This window comes from Lynx rufus, unplaced genomic scaffold, assembly GCF_022079265.1.
Source record: "Lynx rufus isolate CCGP_SWC_20201006 ecotype Redwood Valley unplaced genomic scaffold, mLynRuf1.p SCAF_9, whole genome shotgun sequence".
In the NCBI taxonomy this organism is placed as follows: Eukaryota; Metazoa; Chordata; class Mammalia; order Carnivora; family Felidae; genus Lynx; species Lynx rufus.
The window spans coordinates 99747138-99773514 of record NW_025814897.1 but is presented as its reverse complement, the minus strand read 5'-3'; the positions used below and the strand labels follow the sequence as shown (position 1 = coordinate 99773514).

Sequence of the window (26377 nt, the reverse complement as noted above, 5' to 3'; positions counted from 1 at the left end):
AGAGCACCAGTGCTCCACTGTACAATTAAGGTTTTCTTCCCAATACTTGAATGTGACCTTCTGGGTCCCCTGGCTGTTGCTGACTTTGTTGCCATTTTGTTGTCTAGGATGTTGACCCAAGCTTCTTGGCCCCTCTCCTGTAGGCCATGCATGTGAGATTCAGGATAGCTGACCAATCAGAATTCGGGATACTTGCTTAAAGGAAGAACCTTCAGGGGCACCTGGGTGGCTCAACTGGTTAAGCATCCAACTTCAACTCAGGTCATGATCTCACGGTTCGTGGGTTCGAGCCCCATGTCAGGCTCTGTGCTGACAGTTCAGAGCCTAGAGCCCGCTTCAGATTCTGTGTCTCCCCCTCTCTCTGCCCCTTGCCCATGCATGGTTTGTCTCTCTCTCTCTCTCTCTCTCTCTCTCTCTCTCAAAAGTAAATAAACATTAAAAAAAAAAAAAAGAGGAACCTTCATTCCAGCATAAGCTGTCCTGAATCCTACTGCAGAAACTGTTTTCTTTCTGGGGATGGTGAATCCTAGATCATGGCCAACAAGCAGATGTTCTAAGTGGCATCCTCTGAGACTTTATCCCTAAGAGGGAGCCATCTGGTCACTTGCTTTTTCTCACCTTTCTAATAGCTGCTCCATCTCCTCAAGGGCTGTTGTAAAATCATCTACTTGACTGTTACAGAAAGCCCACTCGTCTAGGAACCAGGCCCTCTCTTATTCTTTCACCTTCAACTCTATTTTTAAGGCCTGGAACTCCCCCGTCTGTTTTTTGGCTGTTTCCTTACAAAGCTTCAGCTTATCTTGCAAAGTGTCTACCAGCAACATGGAGCCCATGTGATCCCTGTGATGCCGGGGTCTCACTGCCTAAAACTGGGTTGAGGCCCTTGCCCAACTGTTGCCTTGAAACATCTCCAGTGGCTCCACTATTGGGTCGGGCCCTTCAGTTCTTTCTGAGTTTCAGTGGACTTCCAGTGCGAGTGCTTGTTGATGGCCCCTAAGAGCTGGTTTTTGTTCTTCTTTTCAATATATATTTTGTTTAACATTTTAATGTTTATTTATTTATTTTTGAGAGAGAGAGCAGGGGAGGGACAGAGAGAGAGGGAGACAGAGGATCCGAAGTGGGTTCTGCACTGACAGCAGAGAGCCCGATGTGGGACTGGAACTCATGAACTGTGAGACCATGACCCCAGGCAAAGTCGGGCGCTTAACCGACTGAGCCACCCAGGCGCTGCGAGACCTCGATCTTATCCTCTCATTCCGCTTACTCAATGGTTGGTAGCTCTTTTGGATGTTCCTTCTGACGGCGGTGTCTGCAGCTTCCACCTGAGACACAGAATCCGAAACAGGCTCCAGGCTGTGAGCTGTCAGCACAGAGCCTGACACGGGGCTTGAACTCATGAACCATGAGATCATGACCTGAGCCGAAGTTGGACACTTAACCAACTGAGTCACCCAGGGGCCCCTATTGTATTTCTATATTACAGGATATGTGCGGGGCCCCTGGGTGGCTCAGTTGGTTAAGCATCTGACTTCGACTCAGGTCATGATCTCTCTGTCCATGAGTTCGAGCTCCACTTCGGGCTCTGTGCTGACAGCTCAGAGCCTGGAGCCTGTTTCAGATTCTGTGTCTCCCTCTCTCTGTGACCCTTCCCCATTCACGCTGTCTCTCTCTGTCTCAAAAATAAATAAACATTAAAAAATATTAAAAAAAAATAAAGGACATGTACATCTTTTTTTTTTAAAGATTTTCAAAAAGAATTTTTAAGTTTATTTATTTTGAGAGAGAAAGAGTGAGAGAGGAGGGGAAGGGCACAAAGAGAGGGAGAGAGAGAGAATCCCAGGCAGGCTCCGCACTGTTGGTGCAGAGCCTCATGTGGGGCTCAAACTCAGGAACCATGAGATCATGACCTGAGCTGAAATGGAGTCGGCCACTTAACTGACTGAACCACCCAGGTGCCCCGATGTGTGCATCTTTTTAAGAGGGTCATAGGATATGTTTTCTAGTTTTGTTGAGTATAACTGACATATGCTACACTACACATACACATACTTAAAGTATACACTTGAGGGGTGACTGGCTGGTTCAGTTGGTGGAGCGCGTGACTCTTGATCTTGGCGTTGTGAGTTCGAGGCCATGCTGGGTATAGACATTACTTAAAAAAATCAAATCTTTTTTTTTTTTAAACGTTTATTTATTTTTGAGACAGGAAGAGACAGAGCATGAACAGGGGAGGGTCAGAGAGAGGGAGACACAGAATATGAAGCAGGCTCCAGGCTCTGAGCTGTCAGCACAGAGCCCGACGTGGGGCTAGAACTCACGGACCGCAAGATCATGACCTGAGCTGAAGTTGGCCGCCTAACCGACTGAGCCACCCAGGCGCCCCCAAATCTTTTTTTTTAATGAAGTATACACTTTAATACATTTTGATATATATATGTACTTGTGAAACCATTCCCACAGTGAAGATAATAGAACGTATCCATGCCCCCCCCAAAGTGTTCTCATGCCCCTTTGTAACCCCTTCTCCCCACACCTCTTAACTCCCTCACCCTGTTCCTTGGCAACCACCGATCTGCTATAGATTAATTATCATTTTCAAGAATTTTATAGAAATGGGGTGCCTGGGTGGCTCAGTCAGTTAGGAGGTAGGCTCTTGATTTTGGCTCAGGTCATGTTCTCACAGTTTGTAAGATAGAGCCCCCCACCCCATGGGACTCTGCGCTGACAGAGGAGAGGGTGCTTGGGATTCTCTCTCTTCCTCTCTGCCCCCTCCCAATCGCAGTCTTTGCCTCTCTCAAAATAAATAAATAAACATTAAACAAAAGAATTTTATATAGATGTGAATGTTTTTCATTTTAATGATTACCATTAAATTATCCTTCGAGGGGCGCCTGGGTGGCGCAGTCGGTTGAGCGTCCGACTTCAGCCAGGTCACGATCTCGCGGTCCGTGGGTTCGAGCCCCGCGTCAGGCTCTGGGCTGATGGCTCAGAGCCTGGAGCCTGTTTCCGATTCTGTGTCTCTCTCTCTCTCTCGGCCCCTCCCCCGTTCATGCTCTGTCTCTCTCTGTCCCAAAAATAAATAAAAAACGTTGAAAAAAAAATTAAAAAAAAAATTATCCTTCGATATGGCTGTGTGTGTGTATACACCAAAACTGCCTATTTCTCACAACTGCATCAATCCTTTATTTCTATTTATTGATTGATTTATTTAAAATTTATTTTGAGGGGCGCCTGGGTGGCGCAGTCGGTTAAGCGTCCGACTTCAGCCAGGTCACGATCTCGCAGTCCGTGAGTTCGAGCCCCGCGTCAGGCTCTGGGCTGATGGCTCAGAGCCTGGAGCCTGTTTCCGATTCTGTGTCTCCCTCTCTCTCTGCCCCTCCCCTGTTCATGCTCTGTCTCTCTCTGTCCCAAAAATAAATAAAAACGTTGAAAAAAAAAAATTTAAAAAAAAAAAAAAATAAAAAATAAAATTTATTTTGAGAGAGAGAGAGAGCATGTGCACATGAGCAGGGGAGGAACTGGGGGAAAAATGGAGAGACAGAATCCCAAGCAGGCTGCCAGCGCAGAGCCTGACTTGGGGCTTGAACTCACAAACCCGTGAGATCAAGACCTGAGCTGAAACCAAGAGTTGGATGCTTAACTGACTGACCTACACCTAGGCAACCTCCAACAACCTTTTAAATTTAATTATTTAATTTATTTCCCATTCTGAGAGGAAAAAAACCCATATTGTTTTAATTAATTAATTATTAATTAATTAATTAATATTTAGAGAGAGAGTGGAGCCCAATGCACGACTCTATCTCATGACCATAAGATCATGACCTGAGCCAAAATCAAGAGTCAGACGCTTGACCGACTAAGCCATCCAGGTGCCCCCAAAATAAATAATCATTAATTTTTTAAAAAATTTTTGAGATACAGTGGGGAGGGGCAAAGAGAGAAGGGGGCAGAGGATCCCAAGCCGGCTCTGTGCTGACACTAAGGAGCCTGATGCGGGGCTTGAACTAACAAACTGGGCGATATTATGACCTGAGCCCAAATCGGACGCTTAACAGACTGAGCCACCCAGGCGCCCCAATTTTTTAAAGTGTATTTATTTATTTTGAGAGAGAGAGCTCAAGCAGGGGAGGGGCAGAGAGAAAGAGAGAGAGAGGATCCTAAGCATGCTGTTAGCACAGAGCCCAATACCTGGCTAGAACTCACAAACCATGAGATTATACCAGAGCTGAAATTCAGAGTCAGCAGCTGAACCAACTGAGCCACCCAGGTGCCTTTCTCCCTCCCTTCCTTCCTTCCTTCCTTCCTTCCTTCCTTCCTTCCTTCCTTCCTTTATGACAGACAGTGTGTGCGTGTGAGTGCAGGGGAGGAGCAAAGAGAGAGGGAGAGAGAGAGAATATTTTTTCTTTTTTTTTTTTGCTGTCCACTGTATTTTACTTCATTTTCTTTCTTTCTTTCTTTCTTTCTTTCTTTCTTTCTTTCTTTCTTCCTCTTTCTTTTTTTCTTTCTTTCTTTCTCTCTTTTTAAAATTTTGTTAACATACAGCAGTATTGTTTCCAGGAGTAGAATTCAGTGATTCATCACTTACATACAACACCCAGTGCTCATCACAAGTGCCCTCCTTAGTACCCATTGCCCATTTAGCCCATCTTCCCCCCCACCTCCCTCTGTCAACCCAGAGTGTGTAGGAGAAACAGAATCTTAAGCAGGTTCCGTGCCCATCTTGGAGTCCCTGGGGCTTGCTCTCATGACCATGAGATTGTGACCTGAATCGAAATTGAGTCAGATGCTCCACCAATTGAGCCACCCAGATGCCTGTATTTGTTTTTTCATTCATTCATTCATTCATTCATTCATTCATTCATTTTTAAACAAATGTTAATCAATTTGGAAGTCAAAACATGAAATAGGGGCTCCTGATTGACTCAGTCAGTGGAGCCTGCGAGTCTTGAACTCAGGGTTGTGAGTTTGGGCCCCTTAATGGATATAGAGATTGCTTAAAAATAAAATCTTTAAAATAGAAGTATCCTACAACCCAGCAGTTGCACTACTAGGTATTTATTCAAAGGATACAAAAATGCTGACGCAAAGGGGCACACGCACCCCAATATCTATAGCAGTGCTATCAACAGTAGTCAAATTATGGAAAGAGCCCAAATGTCCATCGACAGATGAATGGATAAAGAAGATGGTGGTCTACGTATACAATGGAGTATTACTCGATGATCCAAAAGAATGAAGCCTTGCCATTTGCAACAACATGGATTGAACTAGAGGGTATTATGCTAAGCAAAACAAGTCAGTCATAGACAAATTTATGATTTCACTCACATGTGGAATTTAAGAAACACAAGAGATGAACATAGGGGAAGGGAAGGAAAAATAAGAGAAAAAAACAGAGAGGGAGGCAAACTATAAGAGACTCTGAAATACAGAGAACAGACTGAGAGTTGCTGGAGGGGTGTTGGGTGAGGGGATGAGTCAATGGGTGATGGGCATTAAGGAGAGTATTTGTTGGGATGAGCACTGGGTGTTATATGGAAGCAATGAATCACTGGGTTCTACTCCTGAAACCAATACTACACTGTATGTTAACTAACTGGAATATAAATTTAAAAAATAAAGAAAAGAGCATATGGGACAGATATGCACTTTTGTGTTTATTGCAGCATTATTCACACTAGCCAAGATATGGAAACAAGTTAAGTGCCCATCAATAGATGAATGGATAAGGATGTGGCATAAGGAGCACCCCTCTATTTGCTAGATGGAATGATGCTGGATTTGTGAATCATTTAATAAAACTAATTAGATCTTTAAAAAAATAAAATCTTTAAATAAAATAGGAAGGTTTTCATACATGTTTGCATCTCAAGCTTTTTGTGTTTGGACTGTCCTATATTTTGTCTGTGCTGTGAAGCCCTTTTAAGTTATAAGAGCCTATGTATGGTTGTTTTTAAGTTTATTCATTTAAGTAATCTCTACCCCCAATGTTGGACTTTAACTCACAACCCTGAGATCAGGAGTCTCATGCTCTTCCAACTGAGCCATCCAGGCACCCCCTATTTGTGTTTTTCATGTAACTGTCATGCCCCCTCCCCACCCACCTATCACTTTGGGCTGATAGGATGTGGCCTTCCTTGGTAACTAGATGCAAAGGTTACACCAGTACCCTGCAATGAGTAGTACTTCCTCTCTGTCAATGGGAGTAAGTCAAGATAAAATAGGGAAAAGTTTCTGGTTGCCCTTCACAAAATACCTATTGAAAAACAAAACCAAACAAGATCCTAGAGAGATAAGAATAAGAAAATGGGTGTGATCCCTACTTTGATTTAACTCATGGGCAGGTTCCAGGTAGCTTCTGAAGCTTAAACAATTCATTCTCTTTTTTCATACCCAGCACCTAGATATGCTTATTCATGAATTAAGCAGTATTTATTGATGGGGGAGGGGAATTTGGGTGTAGATGGTCAAAAGGTACAAACTTTTAGTTAGAAGATAAATAAGTACTACTGATGTAATGTACAACAGGATGACCATAGTTAACACTGTGGTATGGTATATGGGAAAGTTGTTAAAAGAGTAGATTGTAAGAATTCTCATCACAAGGAAGAAAACTTTTTTTTTTTAATCTATAGGAGATGATGGGTATTAACTTATTATGGTAATAATTTCAACATATATGTAAGTCAAATTAAGAAAATCAATATTTATTAAGCACCATTATTCTAGGCCCTGAGGATATAAAACAGACAGTATCCCCATCTCTGTAGAATTCACCTTCTGGTTGGGGAAGACTACAAATAAAATAAGTAAAATATGAAGTATAAAATATACTATGTTAGTGATTAGTGCTTTGGATAAAGACAAAGCAGAAAAGGGGGATTGGAAGGATGGGTGTATGTGTGTGTATTTTATTTTTACTGCCTTCAGTGTGTGTGTGTGTGTGTGTGTGTGTGTGTGTAATTTTTTTTTTTTTTTAAGTGGGCCTCACGCCTAGTGTGGAGCCCAACACTGGGCTTGAACTCACAACCCTGAAATCAAGACCTGAGCTGACAGTTTAGCGACCAGCTTTGGCTCAGATCATGATCTCACAGTTTTGTGGGTTCCAACTGACAGTGCAGAGCCTGCTTGGGAGTCTCTTTCTCTCCCTCTCTCTGCCCTCCCTGACGCCTGCTTTCTCTCTCAAAATAAGTAAAATTAAAAAACTTAAAAAAAAAAAAAGCTGAGATCAGGAGTTGAATGCTTAACGGACTGAGCCACCCAGGTGCCCCTGTGTGTAATTTTTAAACCATTTAATTTAACTTTTAAAGTTTATTTATTTTGGGAGAGAGAGGGAGAGAGAGAGAGAGAGAGAGAGAGAGAGAGCGCCCATGAGCGGGGACAGAGAGAAGGAGAGAATCTTCAGCAGGCTCCAGGCTCAGCACTACCGGGCTCCATCTCATGACTGTGAGATCATGACCTGAGCCGAAATCAACCAGGGGACGCTTAACTGACCTAGCCACCCAGGTGCCCCATGGGCAATCAGTCTCTTAATAAGGACCCTTATGAGCTTCCTGACACTGCAGGGGTTTTGGAAAGTCGTGCGGTCACACAGCGGTTCATCCCGCTAGAAAGCACTCCTCGAACTCTGAAAGCTCGCAACACACTTACATTCCACACCTCAGCAAAGAAAGAAGGAGGCCTGGATCCTGTTGCTTGTCTGCTGGAGCAGAGGGAGGGTGCGTTATGTGTCCAACGCTGGCCAAACACCATTCCATTCACTCATTCATTCATCACCTATTTTATTATGCGCATATTCAGTGCCAAGCTGAGGTCCTCGCCCACCAGGTCATCCAGAACTCCGGTGGGCATGGTGCGCAGAGCCGAGAACTTCAGATTCTCAGGCCAGGTCTTCCCACCCTTCCCTTCGGTAGGGCTCTGAGACAAAGAGAAGCGTCCCGGCAGATCGCCGGGCTGAGGGTTCCGCCCGCAGCCCGGGGGGCTTCGGCGCGCCTGCTTCTCCACTCCCCAGCCCGAGGGGGCGCTGCAGCGCCACTAGCTCTGCTAGCCCTTGCGCCGCGCTCCGCTCGGATCTGCTCTGCGGGCGGCACCACGGTGGTACGTTCCCTCTCACTGCCCTCCCCCTCCTCCTCTGCCCTCCCCGCCGGTGGTAGGTGCCGGAAGTGCCGCCATTTTGGGGTGTTCTGCTCTGGCGGCAGCGGCAGCGGCGGCGGGACGCGGAGGCTCCCCTGGGACTCGGCCTCAGCAGCGAGGCGGCGGCGGCGGCGGCTGCGGAGGCGCAGGCAGCAGCTGAGGCAGCGGCGGGCTCAGGTGCAGCCGCTGGTGAGTGCGGCCGCCGCGGGTTAACGGGCCGCGAGTGGGAGGGAGGGAGGGAAAAGAGGCAGGAGGGAGGCGCCGCGGGGCGGGTCCGGTCCTGGCGGCCGCGGGTCACAGGGCCCTTCGGGCGCGGCCGCTCTGGTTCCCCGCGCCTCAGGGCAGGTCGGCGATTTCTTCCCGCGTGTCGGGGTCCTCCGCTCTCCGGGTCCGGCCGCGCTTGTCCGGCGCGTGCCCCCGCGCCCAGGGAGACCCGCCCTCCTCGTGGCCTTGTCTCCTCTCCCCCGCGCCCTTTGCCTTCACCCTTCGGGCCCCGAGGGCTTCGTCCCCCGCCCAGGGATAGCTCCGTCCTCTTTTTTCCGGCCGCCGTGCCAGACCCAGGCTGTCTGCCCGGGACACCCCTTCCCTGCTCCTGTCGCCCCACGTGTTTTTGGTGCCCACCCCTGGAGAGGGCCAGGACCCCTGCCTTTGGGGAGGCAGCCTGTTCTCCTTAAGAGCTTCGAGAGCCCCCCGTTCCCCGCCCCAGATCCGCTGGGGCCTTGGCTCGCCCTCCCCCCACATCAGGTGCTCACCCAGTCGTGGCCTAGTAGCTGGGCTGGAATCTCGCACCCGGGAGCGCGGAGAGCACATTGAAGAGCTTTTTTCTCCGGGGAGCTGGCTTTGGATTTAGAGCCGGTGGTATCTTGGTCGCGATCTTCAGGGCAGGATGTTGTTTTAATTTTTAAGACTATATAGCACAGGCTCTAAGGAGCTTCTTGTTGGTTCAGGTTCATCCTTATAGGTGAGGGGAAGGTGGTGAGATTTTGGTTGGAGCCTGTTTCAGCAAAATGGAATCTTCTTCTCTCCAGCAGAGTTTTAATGCTGTACTTTTATTACTCTCGAGTAAAAAGGGCTGTGTAACAATTCTAAATAGCGGCAGTGTTTTATAATGTCTGCAGTGTAAGAGGTTACACGCTCAGCGAATCCTTTACAGGAACTTCATCTTTTAAAGGTCTTTGAGCTGTCTTTGATTCTCTGTAGATTGGAGAGACTTTAAATGCATTCTTTCACCTTTTCCACAAGTGTTGGGTCAGCTCTTTTCCTCAAGTGTGGCGTCTCTGAGAGTGCCCTGCAAGTTCAGTTTCTCCTTAACGTGCTTGGTGAGGAAGGAGGAGTCTCCACTTGGAAGCACCCAGGGTTCTTTCTCCTTTAATATTAATGAGTCTACTCGGAAAATCATGAAGTTACCATAGCATGCATAAAGTATTGCCAGAGCCCCCCACTCCCCATTCCAGTTTTTATATTCTCCTAGCTTTACTTACAGTATGTGGTGTCTGGTCGTGAAATAGCCAAGATTGAAGCATTGCTGTTAGTAAAGCAAAGCTGGAGCTTTCAGCTGTTGCTTTAACCAGGAAGTTTGTGGTTCCCCCAGTGGCTTATTTCCTCTTGACTGTCCACCACCTGTTTCCATGAAGAATGGCTCCTGGCCCAGAGCATAGGTCTCAACTTGTCTCCAATCATTCATTCTTGTCCATGGGGTTTTCTGGTTCAAAGATGGTATCTCGACTTAAAATCTATTAGCATGTGGGGTTGTTAGAGATAAAATATCTTTTCCAACTCTTTCGCTTTTCAGATGAGGAAACTGAGGCCACCAAAGGTTAAGTGACTTACTTGGCCAAAGTTACATAGTGAGTATTCTTAAAATAGTCTGAACATAGGTTAAAAGCAACAACAACAATATCATGAGCAATAATGCAGATTGCCCTTTAAGATGTGCCAGAATGGGAAGGCCCCTGAGCTGGAAGTTAGAAGGCCTGGGAAACCTTACTTTTGTTAGTTGCTAGCTTGTACAATCTTTAACAAGTCCCTTAACTGTCCTGAGCCTCAGTTTATTCTCATCTGCAAAAGGGAGAAAATAGTGTCTGTCTCCTAGGGTGCTAACTCAGCTTCACTGCAGTAACGTGTGAAAGTGCCTGTGGTGTAAGAGACGGTGAGATTTTGAGCTAGAATGTTTATTTTTCTAAAGATTTCCACTTAATTTTTTATTACAGAAGCTACAGATTCATTATAAAAAATACAGAAAAGCAAGAAATGAAGAAACTCACCCTTAGTCCCATCACTCAGAGGTGATTGTTAGTCCTTGGTCTTTATCTTATCTTTTTTATGTACTACAGAACTGTTTATTATTTTACCAGAATAAGTTTATCCTGCTCACAGTTTTGTGATGTGTTTTTAAGATTTAATAATATATGATAGTTATGGTTAATAAACACCTTTTAAATGGTGCTGTGAATTTAATAGCTCCAGCACATGTGAGGCCAGTGGATACCCAGCACAGGCACAGAAGAGTTGCTTTTTTAAACGTATGCTGGGCTGGAAGAAGAGAAGAAAAGGAAGGGCAGAGACCTAACATCTATTGTATGGCTACTGTGTAAAATAAATAGTTGGTTGTTTTTTTTTTAAGTTTATTTATTTTGAGAGAGGTGTGCATGCATGAGCTGGGGAGGAGCAGAGAGAGAGAGAGAGAGAGAGGGAGAATCTTAAGCAGGCTCTGTGCTGTCAGTGCTGAGCCCTGACACAGGGCGCCACCTCTGTCTACCCAATCGTGAGATCATGATCTGAGCTGAAATCAAGTTGGATGTTTAACCAAACTGAGCCACCCAGGCACCCACCCCCATTTATTTTTTTTTAAGTTTATTTATTTATTTGTTTTGAGAGAGAGTGAGACAAGGGCAGAGAGAGAATCCCAAGCACGTTCCGTCAGCACTGTCAGTGCAAAGGCCTGCACGAAGCTTGAACCCACAAACCATGAGATCATGGCCTGAGCTGGAGTTGGACACTTAACTGACTGAGCTATCCAGGTGCTCCCCCATTTTTTTTTTTTTAATAAAGATTTGTTCTCTGCTGCTAAATGTCAAGGCGAATCCTGAATTCTGTCCTCCTTTGTGTGACTGTCACTGCAACTTCTTGAACTTAATTTTCCTGTGAGGCTGGACCTAATAAGGAAGATGGGGGAGGTTAGAAGGTGATGGTGGCGTGTGCCTTGTAAAGGGGGAGAAGACCTGTCACTTGGAGGCCCCATTGAACAAGTTGGAGGAAGTCAGAGCGTAGTCTGACTCTGCTGAAGGCTCAGGGTACTTCCAACAAATTGCTGTTTTTAAACCATGGAATGATAGGATTTGAGTGAGCTATTTCCTAAGCTTTTTCTTCTTTTTTTTTCTTAATTTTTTTTTAACGTTTATTCATTTTTGAGAGACAGAGCATGAGCAGGAAGGGTCAGAGAGAGAGAGAGAGAGAGAGACACAGAATCTGAAGCAGGCTCCAGGCTCTGAGCTGTCAGCACAGAGCCCGATGTGGGGCTTGAACTCACAAACTGCAAGATCATGACCTGAGCCGAAGTCAGACGCTCAACCAACTGAGCCACCCAGGCGCCCCGTCAGCTTTTTCTTTTTAAACAGCTTTATTGAGATACAATTCACATACCATACAATTCAGTGGTTTCGGTCTATTACGTTATTTTTAAAAATTGTGGTAAGATACATATAACAAAAATTTGCCATTTTAACGTATTAGCATTTTTTTTTTAATTTTTTTTTTTTTCAACGTTTATTTATTTTTGGGACAGAGAGAGACAGAGCATGAACGGGGGAGGGGCAGAGAGAGAGGGAGACACAGAATCGGAAACAGGCTCCAGGCTCCGAGCCATCAGCCCAGAGCCTGACGCGGGGCTCGAACTCACAGACCGCGAGATCGTGACCTGGCTGAAGTCGGACGCTTAACCGACTGCGCCACCCAGGCGCCCCAGCATTTTTTTAATGTTAAAAAAAAACCCACATAAAATTTACCATTTTAACTATATTTGAATGTGTAGTTCTGTGGCATGAAGTGCATTCCCATTGATGGGAAATATATCTCCAGAACTTTTTCATCTTGGATATCTGAAACTTTATACCCATTAAAATCAACTCTCCTTTTCTTCCTCCCTCAGCCTCTGGTAACCACCAATCTATTTTCTGCTTTTGGATACGTCATATAAGTGAAGTGTATTTTCTGCTTTTGGATACCTCATATAAGTGAAGTGACTGGCTTATTTCACTTACCATAATATCTTTAAGGTTCATCCATGTTGTAGCATGTGACAGGATTTCCTTCCTTTTAAATGCTAAGTAATACTGGGGCACCTGGCTGGCTGGCTCATTTGGTGGAACGTGTGACTCTTGATCTTGGTCATGGGTTTGAGCCCCATATTGGGTATAGAGATTACTTTGAAAAAAAGGCTGCTTAATACTCTATTTTATGTATATACCCCATTTTGTTTATTCATCTGTTGATGGACATGAGTTGTTTCCCACCTTTTGGCCATTGTAACTAGTGTTGCTATGAACATGGGTGTGCACATAGCTCTTTGAGACCCTTCTTTAAATTCTTGTAATTTCCAAGATAATAGCCAGAATTGGGACTGCTGGATCATATGGTGGTTCTATTTTCAATTTTTTGAGGAACTTCCATACTGTTTGCCATAGTGATTGTACTGTTTTACAGTCCTACCAACAGTGCACAAGCGTTCTAGTATCTCCATCCACATCCTTGCTAACATTTGTTGTTGTTTGTGTGTGTGTGTGTGTTTAAATAGTAGCCATCCTAATGGAGTGTAAGCTGATTTTTTTTTTTTAAATTGAAGTGTAGTTGATGTACAATATTATTTTAGTTTCCCATGTACAATATGGTGATTGGACATTTATATACATTATTTCATTGTGGTTTTGATTTGCATTTCTCTGATTAATGATGTTAATTGAACACCTTTTCATATGCTTGTTGGCCATTTGTATATCATCTTTGCAGAAATGTCTATCCAAGTCCTTTGCTCATGTTTTAAATCAGTTAACATGATTTTTTTTTTTGTTGAGCTGTCGTTGTTTGTATATTGTGAATATTGATCCTTTATCAGATAGATGATTTGCAAACACTTTTGCCCGTGTCTTTTCACTGTTGATTTTGTCTTTTGTCTGTTTTTGCTTTTGTTGCTTATGCTTTTGGTGTCTTATCCAAGAACACTGCCGAGTCTAATGCCATGAAGTTTTCCCCCTATTTTTTCTTCTAGGAGTTTTATAGGTTGTTACAGTTTTAGGTTTTAGATTTAGGTCATTTTAACTTTTTTTTATGAGTACAGTTTAGTGGCATTGAGTACATTCACAATGTTACTCAGTCATCACCACTATTTCTAAAATGTTTTCTTTATCCCAAATAAAAATTCCGTAACCATTAAGCAATAATTCCCCATTCCCTTTTCCTCCTAGCCACTTGGTAACCTCTAGTCTGCCTTCTGTCTCTATGAATTTGCCTATTTTAGGTACTTTGCATAACTGGAATCATAGAATATTTGCCCTTTAGTGTCTGGTTTATTTCAGTTAGCATGATATTTTCAAGGTTCATCCGTGTTGCAGCATGTATCACGTTGTCATTCTTTTTTGTGGCTGAAGTCTTTCTTTTTTGAGGTCAAGGATTTTTTTTCATCTTGATATTTCACCCTCTTTTGAAGCTCCATAAAGGCTATTGAATTGATTAGAATTCATGCTCTTCATGTGGGTTGCAGTCACAGGGGATGTCCACTGACAAGCACAAATTTCTTGAAAATTCAAACATATAATTGTGCGTAAAAGTGCATAATGGTAACCCAAACCATAGTAAATAGCATCATTTATAATTTCTTGTCTAATTATAATTTCTGATCTTTGAATGTACAGTGTTTTTGGAATATTCTGTTTTGTACAGAAAAAGTGTCACATGAAGGGAACAAGAATAAAGAATAGGCAGATTTTTGCCTTTGCTTTATAAGTATGTAGTGATTTTATTAGAGGTGTGGATTGATCGCCAGATAGTCTGTATTGTATAGAGAAGTTTTTTTTTTTATAAGTATGGTATTTAATGGCCTAGTTAGAAAAAATAACACTTTTGGGGAAAGAGCATTTTGAAGTTAATCATAGACTTTCTGGTTTGTTTCGGTACGAACAAAGCTATTCAGGATATTCTCATGTATGAAAGGCTTTCTTTTCTCTCTTTTTTTTTTTAATTAAAAACAATTTTTTAAAATTTATTTTTGAGAGTGAGGGAGAGGGAGGGACAGAGAGAGGGAGACACAGAATCTGAAGCAGGCTCCAGGCTCTGAACTGTCAGCACAGAGCCCTATACGGCGCTCGAACTCCACAAACCACGAAATCATGACCTGAGCTGAAGTTGGATGGTTAACCGACTGAGCCACCAGATATCCCTAAAATAATTTAAGTTTATTTTGAAAGGAGGAGGAGGGGCAGAGAGAGAAGGAGAGAAAAAGAGAGAGGGAGAGAGAATGAATCTGAAGCATGTTTCATACTGTCAGCATGGAGTCCACCCAGCAAGGGGCTTGAACCCACAAACTGAGATCATGACCTCAGCTGAAACCAAGATTTGGATGCTCCACTGACTGAGGCGTAGCCACCCAGGTGCCCCAAGGCTTTCTTCTTAAGATGAACTTGTACTTCTGTCTGTCTCTCTCTCCAAAAATAAATAAACGTTAAAAAATTTTTTTAAAAAAGGCGCCTGGTGGCTCAGTCGGTTAAGTGTCCGACTTTGGCTCAGGTCATGATCTCACGTTTCCTGGGTTCGAGCCCCGTGTGGGGCTCTGTGTGACAGCCCAGAGCATGGAACCTGCTTCAGATTCTGTGTCTCCCTCTCTTTCTGCCCCTTCCCCTGCTCACGCTCTTTCTCTCTCTCCAAAAATAAGTAAACATTTAAAAAAAAAAAAAAAAAGATGAACTTCTACTTGCTTTTTGTGGAGGTTCATAACTAATTTTGATCTGCTTGCCTACTTTTCTTCTCTTTGCTTTTTGGACCTAGCCTCCCACTGCATTTTTCTCCTCTCTGGTAATAACGGGGATTTAATATTAGTCCTTGAAGTATGGGATGAACTGGAAGTTTTTTTCAGTAAACTGTTCTCCTAAAGAGATATTACGGTCCTTATAGTACTCAACACGTGGGACTTTAGTGTCAGGGAAGACATTCATACTTTTTCTTCAAACAACATGAAACCATTCTTTTGTTAAAACTATTTCTTGATTCTTGGTTATTTTTAGTAAAAAAAAAAAAAACTTTATATGAATGAAAGTTTAATAAATGAAGGTTTAAGTGTTTCAGAAATATGCTTTGAACCAGAAATTAAATTCAATGTAGTGTTTCTGAATGGGACTTCTAACAGCCCAAGGCTGCTTGGTGTTAATATAGTCCTGCATTTACCTGCACATTCCTTCATAGAGGTGCTGTGGCATGCTGAAATGGTCAAAGAGCAAGTAAAATAGAAACAAGAAATTTGTTAAAACCTGGAGAATTACTCTTCCCATAATTGAGAGTTGATTCTTTGATTTTCTGGTTTTTCAAATGAAAACTTGTGGCTTGAAAGAATGATGTGATTTGAATGGGATTTATAAGCATAGCCTGGGAGGGATAGGTGTGGCTGCTCCAGTCAATGAGTTTAAAAATTGGTACCATCACTGTGTCACCTTTAACATTTCTGGTCCTGTTTTCATTTATTTATTTAAAAAAATTTTTTTTAATGTTTATTTTTGAGAGAGAGACAGAGTGCAAGTGGGGCAGGGGTAGAGAGGGAGGGAGACACAGAATTCAAAGCAGGCTCCAGGCTATGAGCTATCATCACAGAGCTCAATGTGGGGCTCAAATTCATGGACCGCCAAGATCATGACCTGAGCCGAAGTCAGACACTTGACCGACTGAACCACCCAGGTGCCCCCAAATTTATTTTTCATTAAAACATGTTTATTTTGAGAGGGAGTACATGGGTGTGCATGGTGGGGGAGGGGCAGAGAGAGAGGGGAGAGAATCCCAAGCAAGCTCTGCACTGTCAGTGCAGAGTCTGACGTTGGGCTCTATCCCACAAACTGAGATCATGACCTCAGCCAAAATCAAGAGTCAGATGCGTAACCGACTAAGCCACCCAATTGCCCCTGTTTTCCCGTCTTTAAAATGGAGACTGATACCACCTTGGAATGGTAATGTAAGAATTGAGGTTATTAATGCTAGGCATTGAGCAGTGCCTGGTAAAGTGTTGATAATGTTACTTCCTTTTTTCATCTGTAAAAATGGGCGTATACTTATCTTATGAGTTGGTAACCCAGTTTAGCAAAATCATCACAGTTAAAATGCCTGGCAGTGCCATACATAAACAAGCATTAAGTAAGTTCGTGTTCATTTTGTTTCTCCTTTTGCGTTTACTTGTTTCACATTTTCCTTTGTCTGTAGTGACTTAAGGGATAGGATTGTTTCCTTAAGTCCCAATTTGTGCATCTGAAATGTTTTGCTACACAGGGCATCCTTACCCTTAGAACCTTTTAGCTCATTGCTCCCTGTGGAATACTTGGGTAATGTGGTTTCCTAGATTCATCTTCACTGTCTGTATTTCATATGAGAGTCTGTTGATAGGAGTCTTCTATGTTCATAGAAAACTGAAAAATACAAATGAGTTTATTACTGGATTTGTAATAGGATCACCTGGGTCTCTTTCTAATTAGGTAACTGGTTTTAGGTGTGGAGGGAGAGAGACCAGGCTCTGATGCTTAGAGTTGTAATGTAGATGAAAGAGTTAGTCATAATCAGGTTAGCTGTTTGCTTTGTGAACTGTGTTGTAGCAAGAATCCTTATCTGAGCTTTGTAATTTGCTAAAGACAGTTTTCTGTGAGGGGTTCTTTGTAATTGTAACTTTGTCCTTGTCATGAAATTGGCTGTTAAAATGTCCTTAAATAGAGGTTTCCTTGTAGAATTAATCAGCAGAACTGTTCTATAGTTGTTTTTTTTATTTTTTTAATGTTTATTTTTGAGAGAGAGAGTGTGAGCGAGGGGCAGAGAGAGAGGGAGACAAGAGAGTCTGAAGCAGGCTTCAGGCTCTGAGCTGTCAGCACAAAGCCTGATGCAGGGCTCAAACTCACAAATCACGAGATATGACCTGATCTGAAGTCGGATGCTTAACCCACTGAGCCACCCAGGCACCCCTCTATAGTTATTTTTTAATCTCTATGTTATGGAGGTAATGAGCATATATCTGTTTATTTAAATTTCTTCGAATTCCAGAACTGTAACATTTTTCAAGAATGTTTTATATCTGTCTTAAAATTCATATTGACTTAACATATTTTTTTCTGCTAAGGAACTCTTTAATTCTTCTAAAAATTTTATCTCATGGGCCAGAGGGATAAACATCAAAATTTAGGCATTGAGACATGGGTGTATTTTTTTCCTTCATACTTACTGTCGTTTAAAACAAAAAATTTTAAAGTAAGATCTGTGCCTGATGTGGGGGCTTGAACTCCCAACCACAAGATCAAGAGTCACATGCTCCACCAACTGAGCCATCCAGGTGCCCGCGATTTTTTTTTTAACGTTTATTTTATTTTTATTTTTTTAGTTTTGAGAGACAGAGACAGAATGAGCAGGGGAGGAGTAGAGAGAGAGAGAGAGACAGAATCTGAAGCAGGCTCCAGGGTCTGTCCTGTCAGCACAGAGCCTCATGCGGGGCTTGAACTCACAAACCGGAAGATCATGACCTGAGCCCAAGTCAGACACTTAACCGACTGAGCCACCCAAGCACCCCTGCCCCTGATTGTTTTTAAGATTTTTATACAGAGAACATGAATTTTATAAATATGAAAAGTACTTAAAATTGGACTTTTTTTTCCCCTGAAGGGATGAGAAAGCCTAGTTAGGGGAGACTGTGAGAGTACTATGTATTGGCATTTCAAGCATCTAAGATGTTAGAAAGCATTTTAGCTCTTAGAGCTTTGTGAAATTCTAACGTGACCCTCTATCAGCTGACCTTCTCCCCATTTCGCAGGAAGTAGACTCATTTTCAGAACCGCTTTTGGATTGTAACATTTTGATTTCTCTTTTTCTCCACTTAGAAAGTAATGGCAAGCAAGTATAAAGAAAAATGGTGAGTTCCAGTTTAGAGACTGCAGTGAGGTCTGATGGATCGATCTCACTTAATTTTAATATGCCACTTTTGGGGTATGTTCATAGGTGCAGAGTGTGGCTTTAGAAGGAACTGTTAACTAACTTTCTGACCTCCACGGACTGCCAAGTGTTTAAACAGCTATGTTCAGCTTTGACAAAATGGAGTTGAATATCACTTTTTTTCCCTATGTTGAAACTCCACTGAAACTTTATTTTCGAGTTGGGAAATGTCTTTAGTTTGGGGATTATACAAAATGCAATTTTTTTGGTTTCAAAGCTGTTTAATTTTATAGTGTCATACTTTTAATTTTGGAAGGTCAGTAGTTTCCATTTACATAACCTTGCTACTCTTCAGCAAAAGAATCATTAAATTAGAAACTGTCACCACTTTCTCATTGTTCTTTTACCTTTTTGTTTCCTGTGAGATTGAAGCAAGCTCTTGCAGAGACTGGGAATGTGATATTTTGGTGATAATGTGGGGTAACTAAGAGTCTACAATGAGTAGACCCTTTTTTAACCCAATATTATGTGGACATCTGTTAAGTTTTTGCTAGTTTCTGTTTTGCACAGATCATTTACTGCAGGCTTTTCCCAGTTTCTTTGTGCTTGTAGCTTTTGTGTGTGGAAAACATGCCTCTTTTCTGCTCTAATTCCCTCCCCCCCCCCACTACCATCACATGGCTTGGCTAATGTTTCTATCCTGCATGACTTTGTGTGATACTGCCCACTTTACCATACTAGATTGGGTGGGATAGTGCTAGTGAGAAACACCTGTGCTGTCCTTTTGGCTGCCTGCCTGATTTTGAATGTTGTTGTCTGAGCAAGAGTCTTAGGGGTCTGGGGAATGAAAGGAAGTCAGGGTGGTGGTGATGAGCAACTTGACATTGTGTAACTGACATTATCAGCTAGCTGGTTATTACCGCCTATTGAAGCAGTACTGTTTTGTGATCATAAAGCCATTTTAAACCTTACAGCAGATTTTCAACAATGATGTTTCACTGGAAGCTGTCTATGTGGTAAAGGACCATTCCTTAGGTTTCTCTTTCTTAGAAGGCTAGGACGAGAGGAATGTGCATTGCATTTTTTTGTCTGTCAGCTGTTTCCTGCTCATGGTTCAATTTCTATTTGTCATTTAGTACATAGCTAACCTTTCTTATGAAGCCTTTACTGTTCATCCATTCCAATACTGTATTATAGGATATTATTTAGTGTTTTATTAGACGCATTTTCTCATTTCAGCAAGATTTTAAGCTTTTGTGAGCATGGAGACTGCTTTATGGCTGAGTGTATTATATAACTTAAAAAAAAAAAATTTTTTTTTTTTTTCCTTTAAGCAAGCTCTAGGCCCCAAGGTGGAGCTTGAACTCACAACCCTGAGATCAAGAGTCACATGCTGTATGGACTAAGCCAGCCAGGTGCCCCATGTATTCTATAACTTTTGAGGAGTCAGGCACACAGTCCCTATACTAATTATACTCTGTGACCTACCCCTTCTTGTAACAGCTTATTGGACCAGAGGTGGACACCTAACCCAAGCTGGGCAAATCAGTTTCTCCTAAGAATTTGAGATTGTAACTGAGATTTAAGTCTTTAGGGAACACACGTATCACCTGAATTCAGAGAACTTGAAACATATAAAATCACATTCACAGTCAAGTTTAGGCTCATGATACATCAGGAAGCTGTGAAGGCCAGTCTGTAGGGAGGGATAATTAAGTAGATTCATCCTGAAAGAAGTATAGGTGAGAAATGCATCTCTGAGGAGAGAGGCGGCCATCCACATGCAGAATAGAAACCTATGCATAAAGCTTTTCCAGGTGTGGCTCTGTTATACTTTCTGCCTTTGAGTTCTTTTAAATACTCCAGTATCCTTTCAGTTAATTCCGTTTTGTACTTAGGCTAGTTTGAAGGTTTCTCTTAATTACTGAAACCTTTGAGAAGAGTACAAGCTTTAATATTTCTTAAATATTTTTGAATTTTAGAAGTCAGGCCTAGGATCATGGCTTTTTGGAAGATTGCCCCTTTCCCCACGCAGCAGGTAGCTCCTCCTTTAGGCTCCTTTGAGGTCTCGGCTCCTCTGTAGTATAGACATTCCTCTATGTTGTCACTTTTGGTGTGTAGAGAGTACTTCTCTCTGGTGCTTTGCCAAATTAAGATTGAGGTTTTGTTTTTACATGTTTTTAATGATTGTTTGTTTAGTTTATGTAACGTTTATTTGCTTAGATTATTCTTTGCAGCATATATGACTGATCATAACAAAATAATATTGTTATTTCAGATAGGAAACTTAATGGTGGGCCATCATTTTAGAAGAATTTTTTGTGAGGTGTATGGATTAAGTTCATTCTTTTCTAGTTAAGTAACACATTTGTTTTAGTTCTTGATTGTTTCCTCTTGAAGAAAAGTTGATGGACTTGAGTGGAATACAATAATGTGAGTTGAATGGCAGTTGAGACTTTAAACAAAGGGTAATGGTGAGTGGCTGTGTGCCCAGTTGATGGAGTCTGTCTGGTCTGGGCTCAGTTAGTAACTTCATGAATGATCTGTAATAGGAGCATCACAGTGGTGTTTTTCTCTTTGAGAAATGTTAATGAGGGAGAGAGGGAAGCTCTGAGAAAGATAGTTTAATGCTTCCAGTTTTTTTCTTCCTGTGATCATTTGATATTTAAGTTGAAAACCTTTTTTCTGGAAAAATGTAAAATTTCCCTGTAATAATAACGAGCAGGAATTAAAAAGAGACTAGACCCAGCTTTGAAACATGGATTTTCATACAACCAGGAGGGAATGGATTTTCAGAGTAGGAAAAACTGGAAGACGTTATTTCCTATTGGAGGCTAGCCTGATTGTTGTGAATATGTACATAACCAGTGTTACACTTTCATGGAGTGCACATATGATATTGAGCTGAATGCTCTGCATATCGGAAGTCTTACTGTCCATAGTGCTCAGTGGTATTGGGTCCTTGCACAAAATAGAGACTTGATATTTTTAGAGTACTCCATGTCTGGTCGAATGGCACTTTAATTTTACGTTTTGAGATAGTTCAGGGCTGAGGAATAGGAAGAAAATCTTTTAAAACTGAAATTCTGAGAATTTCTTGTTTTTTCAAATCATTGTCTTTTGAAGATAATCAGTACTCAAAGGAGTTTTATGGGAAAAAAAAAATTGTAAGCAGCCTTCCATTGAACGACATTAACTTGGGGATGCCTGAGTGGCTCTGTCAGTTGGGTGTTTGACTTGATTTTGGCTCAGGTCGTGATTCCACAGTTTCTGGGATCAAGCCCTGAGTCAGGCTCTATGCTGGTGGGGCGGAGCCTGCTTGGGATTCTCTTTCCCACCCTTTCTCTGCCCCTCCCGCATGCGTGCTCTCTTGCTCTTAAAATAAATAAACTTAAAAACAAAAAAGACATTAAGTTGGCTAAAATTTGTACTACAAAAGACTTTGTGTACCTCTGTGATCTTGAAACCTCATATTGTATATTGCCTGGACAAAATCAGAAGGCTCCTAGACAACCCTGATTCTGGCTCTGTTTTCTGTAGCTCCAGAGAATTAGAAAAAGAGAATCTGATACTGTTGGCAGCCTGTGCTCTCTTGCTTTTCTGGGCCAAGACATGCATTTAAAAATAAAATCAAGGAGATTGTAAACCAGTAGTAAAAACGAATAAAACACCCAGGAGTTTGCTTCCTCTCATGTCCTGTGGTCTGAGTCTTTTTTAAAGTCTTTAGGCTGGCATTAAACTCATGTGACAAAACTGTACTCCGGGCTTGTTCTTCTGTATTTCCCCTTTGAGATTTATGGGAAATAATGGAAAGACACCATGTTTATTATATATTTATTGTTTTTGTCATGTTCTATTTCTGTTTAATAGCCTCTTGATACATTTACAAGTGCAATAATAATAATAAAAAAAAGCCTGCAAACTTCTTTACTGAAATCAAGTGCTATTTTTATTTATTAATGTTTATTTGTCTGGTATAACTTTGCTCTTGCCTCAGTAAGATCCAGACAAAGACTTCACTCTGTTCCAGGAAGCGTGCAATTTAGAAAAATGTTTTCTTTTGAATTCTGGCTGTTCCAGCTTCTCCTGTGAACAAACCAGATCCACAGATCAGGTTTGTAAATGACCTGTTTTCTTAAGGTATCTTCTAACAGAACAGGTCTCGGGAAACTGAGTGGCAACACATTTAGCTGGGAGTAGCAGCCCATCTCCCCGAACTACATCCCCTTTGTCCACACACAGCAATTTTGGAGGCAGACTTGGAATTTAAATGTACACTTCTCTGTTCTGGTCCAGTTTGACTTTATAGTCCATTTTATTATATTTTGTGTGTCTGACACATTAAGATTTTTTTTAATGTTTATTTTATTTTTTGAGAGAGAGCGAGCGCGAGCAGGGGAGGGGCAGAGAGAGATGGGGAGACAGAATCCCAAGCAGGCTCTGTACTGTTAGTGCAGAGCCTGAGGTGGGGCTCGAACTGCTGAACTGTGAGATCATGACCTTAGCTGAAACCAAGAGTGTGGTGCTTAACTGAGCCACCCAGATGCCCCTGTATTTGTTTTTATGAATAGGGGAAAGATGAAGACTAGAATATATTTCCTTCTTTTGCAAGACAGAGTCTCTGAAACAGTATCTAATATTTCTTCAGCATTGTATACTATATGGTAATATTTCTTGACGATAGCTTGCTAAAGAAAAATGGAATCAGGCTTTCTGAATTGCCAGATCCAGAACATCAAAAAATGCTTTGACCAAAAAAGAAAAAAAAAAAGAAAAAAGCCCGCTGGATCCACCCCCAGGAATCCTAGTGGGTCCCCATGGTAACAGCCTCCTTGCTTACAACTTGTCACTGTGTAGCTGTCACTAGAGTTCAGAGAAAAGCCAGTATATCAAGAACTGTGTGGCATTAACTACTCCTTGATAAAATGCTGTTGCATATTTGAAACAAGCCAGAAATAGAAAGTTAAAGGTTTTACTTTCTGTGTTACATTAATTAGATGTTTTAAAAAGCTGCCTAATTATGGTAAGGTGCAGCAGTGGGAAGGTGGTGGGTGGCCGAGGCAGGCATAGGAAGAAGCCATAGGCTCAGAAGGTTAGATTCTTCAGAGATTTTTCTTCTCTAATCCTTTCATTTTGCAAATGAGAGAAGTGAAGTGCTTTACTTTGGTTCACATAGAAGCAGAAACAGGATTCCAGCCCAGGCTTTCTAATTTTTCAGCATACTGTTCTGTCTCCACTCATACCTTGCATTTACCATGCCTCTGTTTTTCATAAATGAAGTCGCAAGTTTCTGAAGTTAGGGAAGGACCTTAGAGGTTATGCAGAGAAACTTTCTACCTAGCAAAGGAGTCCCTTCTGCACCATCTTGGGCAGGTGGCCTCTGCCTCTTCCCTCAGGTGGGGGTTATCTATCTAGTTAGCAGGAACTCCACTGCCTGAGTTCAAAGAGAAGATCGTTGTATGTGGATTTCCCATTTTAAAGCGGTATGCTTTGTTTTTCTCCTCTAATAAAATAGCAGTTGACCATCAGACTCACATGTTTTTCATTAGCCTCTTTATCTCCATTTAAGTCATGCTTGTCAGTCATGACGAGAGAGAATTCTTTAAAAGAATTATGTCTTACCTAAACCCTAGAACTTTGAAAAGGTAATGCCATATTTGGAACAATCTGGTCCTTTAATGGTGGGAGGGAAAAGATGATAAATGTTATATTCAGTTTAAATACTTTATAATGTGCTTATTAATAAGATGAAATTAATTATAAGCTGGAGTATCAAAGAGGCCTCAAAGTTTTAAAAACAAAATCAAAACCACATAGGCAAGATGTTTAATATTTTTTGTGGTGCATTTATGAATACTTTTGTATAGAGTAGGTTCATTTTGTATAGAGTAGGTTCATGTAAAATAATAATCTGACCCAATATCGAAAGTCCACCCAGGTGCCCCTATTTAGGCAATTATTAATTATAATACCAAAAAAGGACTTACTTGGTTTGTTTTTTGGATGCCCTGTTGCTTAGTATGCCAGTCATCAAATGCCTCTGTCAGAAAGCGCTTCAGCTTTTATCTTTCTTCTTTCACAATTGCTTAAAAGGTAGTAGTAGGTAAACAGTTAAGATTATTAGCTTGAGGGGTGCCTGGCTGGCTCATTTGGTAGAGCATGTGACTCTTGATCTCGGGGTCACGAGTTCAAGCACCATGTTGGGTGTAGAGCTTACTTAAAAAATAAAAAAAAAAAAAAAAGATTATTAGGCAGCTCTTCCTGCCCATGGGTCCTGTCCCTGTCCCCTTTTGCACATCCCTCCCAAAAAAGATTATTAGCTTGAGATTTTTTTTATACCTTTTAAGAAAAGCACATATGCATATTTTCTAAGATATACAGAAATGTTTTCAGTTTTTCATAACACAGATATTTTTTCCTCGAAGAATTTACCATACCTAAAAATGGAGAATTTGGCTCCAAGATTAATTTTCCTTTTTGTCTTACCAGAAAATTAAAGTGAAAATGCTGTTGGCAGTCTTTTGCTGTCTTGACTTCAACACAGTAGAGAATGCTATAATGAAAATGTGGCTGAGTTTTTAATATTCTGGAGTTTCATGACCACCAGCACTTCTTGTTGTACAGCCAAGGTAATTAAGGTAATCAAATATTTTAGTCATTAGCAGGTGTGGCCTGACTCTGAAAGAAATCTCTAATCCTAGCTTTATCCCCAGTGCCCTTTTCCTTTTCACTGTAAAACATTTATTACTTAGTTGTTCTGGCTCTCAGTTTGACCAGTGAATTTTTGTGTAAAAGTTCATTGTACAAAGTTTTTGACTAGAAAATATGCCAAGTTATAGTGTAATGAAAGAAACTGTTAGACCTCACATTGATGGGGGAAGGGAGGAGAGACAGATACAGGAGTGGGATGGAAGAAGAGAGAAATGGTGCATCCTTACATTTGGTAGACAAGGCAACTTGAGGTGTTAGGAACCTCAGTGAGGAGAGTAACTTATTTGAGGCATCGAGCTATTACGTGGTAGGACATGGTTGGACTGCGAGTCTACACTCCAAATGCTGTGCCATTTTCCTGCATTTTTCTTGCTTCTCGAGGCCTAGTCTCATGACAGTAATGAAATAACTTATTTTTGTAGCCATTCCGTTTCATGTAGTAATGTAATTTTTAATCATTGAACCAGTAATGTAAATTCAGTATCTTGTTCTAGAAGTTCTTAGCTTTGAGAGAGTTAGAAAAATAACTGCCCTGATATATTTTTTGGTGTACCTTTCCTAAACTGCTTACCGGTTTTCTGATCGAAAAGTGGGAGTAATTTTAGACTTAACAAGTGGCATGGAAATGTGGTTTTAAAGTAGCATTCATGACTTTCAAGTCATTCATGACATCTTCACGTCTTTCAAAACAAATGCATGGGTCATAATGAAGTTTCTGTTGGCAGATAGATGGAGGTAACCCTCACAGGTCATTTAATAGATGAGAAAACTGGATGTTACAGCTTTATTTGGTTCTAGGGAACCAAAATGAGACATGATGTGACACAAAAGACTGTCGTTTCCCCCCTACCCTCTTCTTAAAGTCTGGTCCCTCTCCCCCAGTTCCCATGCCCCACAGCCATCATTTTGGCTCTGATAATTACTTCTTAATTCTAAACAGCCATATTCCATGAGCTCCTAGAAAAGAGAGAGAAAGAAAACCCCAGTCTCTCCAGGGGACCTTTCAGTCAGTGCCACATTTACCAAGCGGTCTGTCTGGTCTGTGACCATGTCCTCTTTTGTCTGGGCCCACATGAAAGAGTGTCCCAAATGCTATCTTGATATATGTCCTCACTAGCAGTCTTGTTTTTTAAGCCTCCCTTTACAGGTTGATTCACAGTAGGGGAGAGTCATGTTCAGAAACTTTTTCTGATAGCCTGAATTTTCTTGTCTTTTATCTCTTTGCTTCTATTTATGTTCTTTGTACCTCTTCCTTGAGCTTGTGCCTTCTGCATAGTTGACTCTATTATATCATCTTTGGGGCTGCAGAATAAAAGTTGGAAGATTTTAAAGTTAAAGTTCCCAGAATAATGTTGTCGCCCACATTGCACATATG

The 26377-nt window shown here is 41.7% G+C and overlaps 1 protein-coding gene across 4 annotated transcripts in view; it reads left to right on the top strand.

Moving 5' to 3' along the window:
* Positions 1-8224: 8224 nt before the first annotated feature.
* The window catches only part of CELF1 (CUGBP Elav-like family member 1), a 70127-nt gene continuing 51974 nt past the window's right edge, over positions 8225-26377 (top strand). For 2 of the 4 annotated variants that reach the window (XM_047072473.1, XM_047072478.1), the window contains exon 1: positions 8225-8325. The gene's annotated coding sequence lies outside the window, so the exon portion shown is untranslated. Of the gene's footprint in view, positions 8326-24517; positions 24930-26377 lie in introns of those variants that run through there. The other 2 variants (XM_047072477.1, XM_047072475.1) reach the window with 2 other exon arrangements.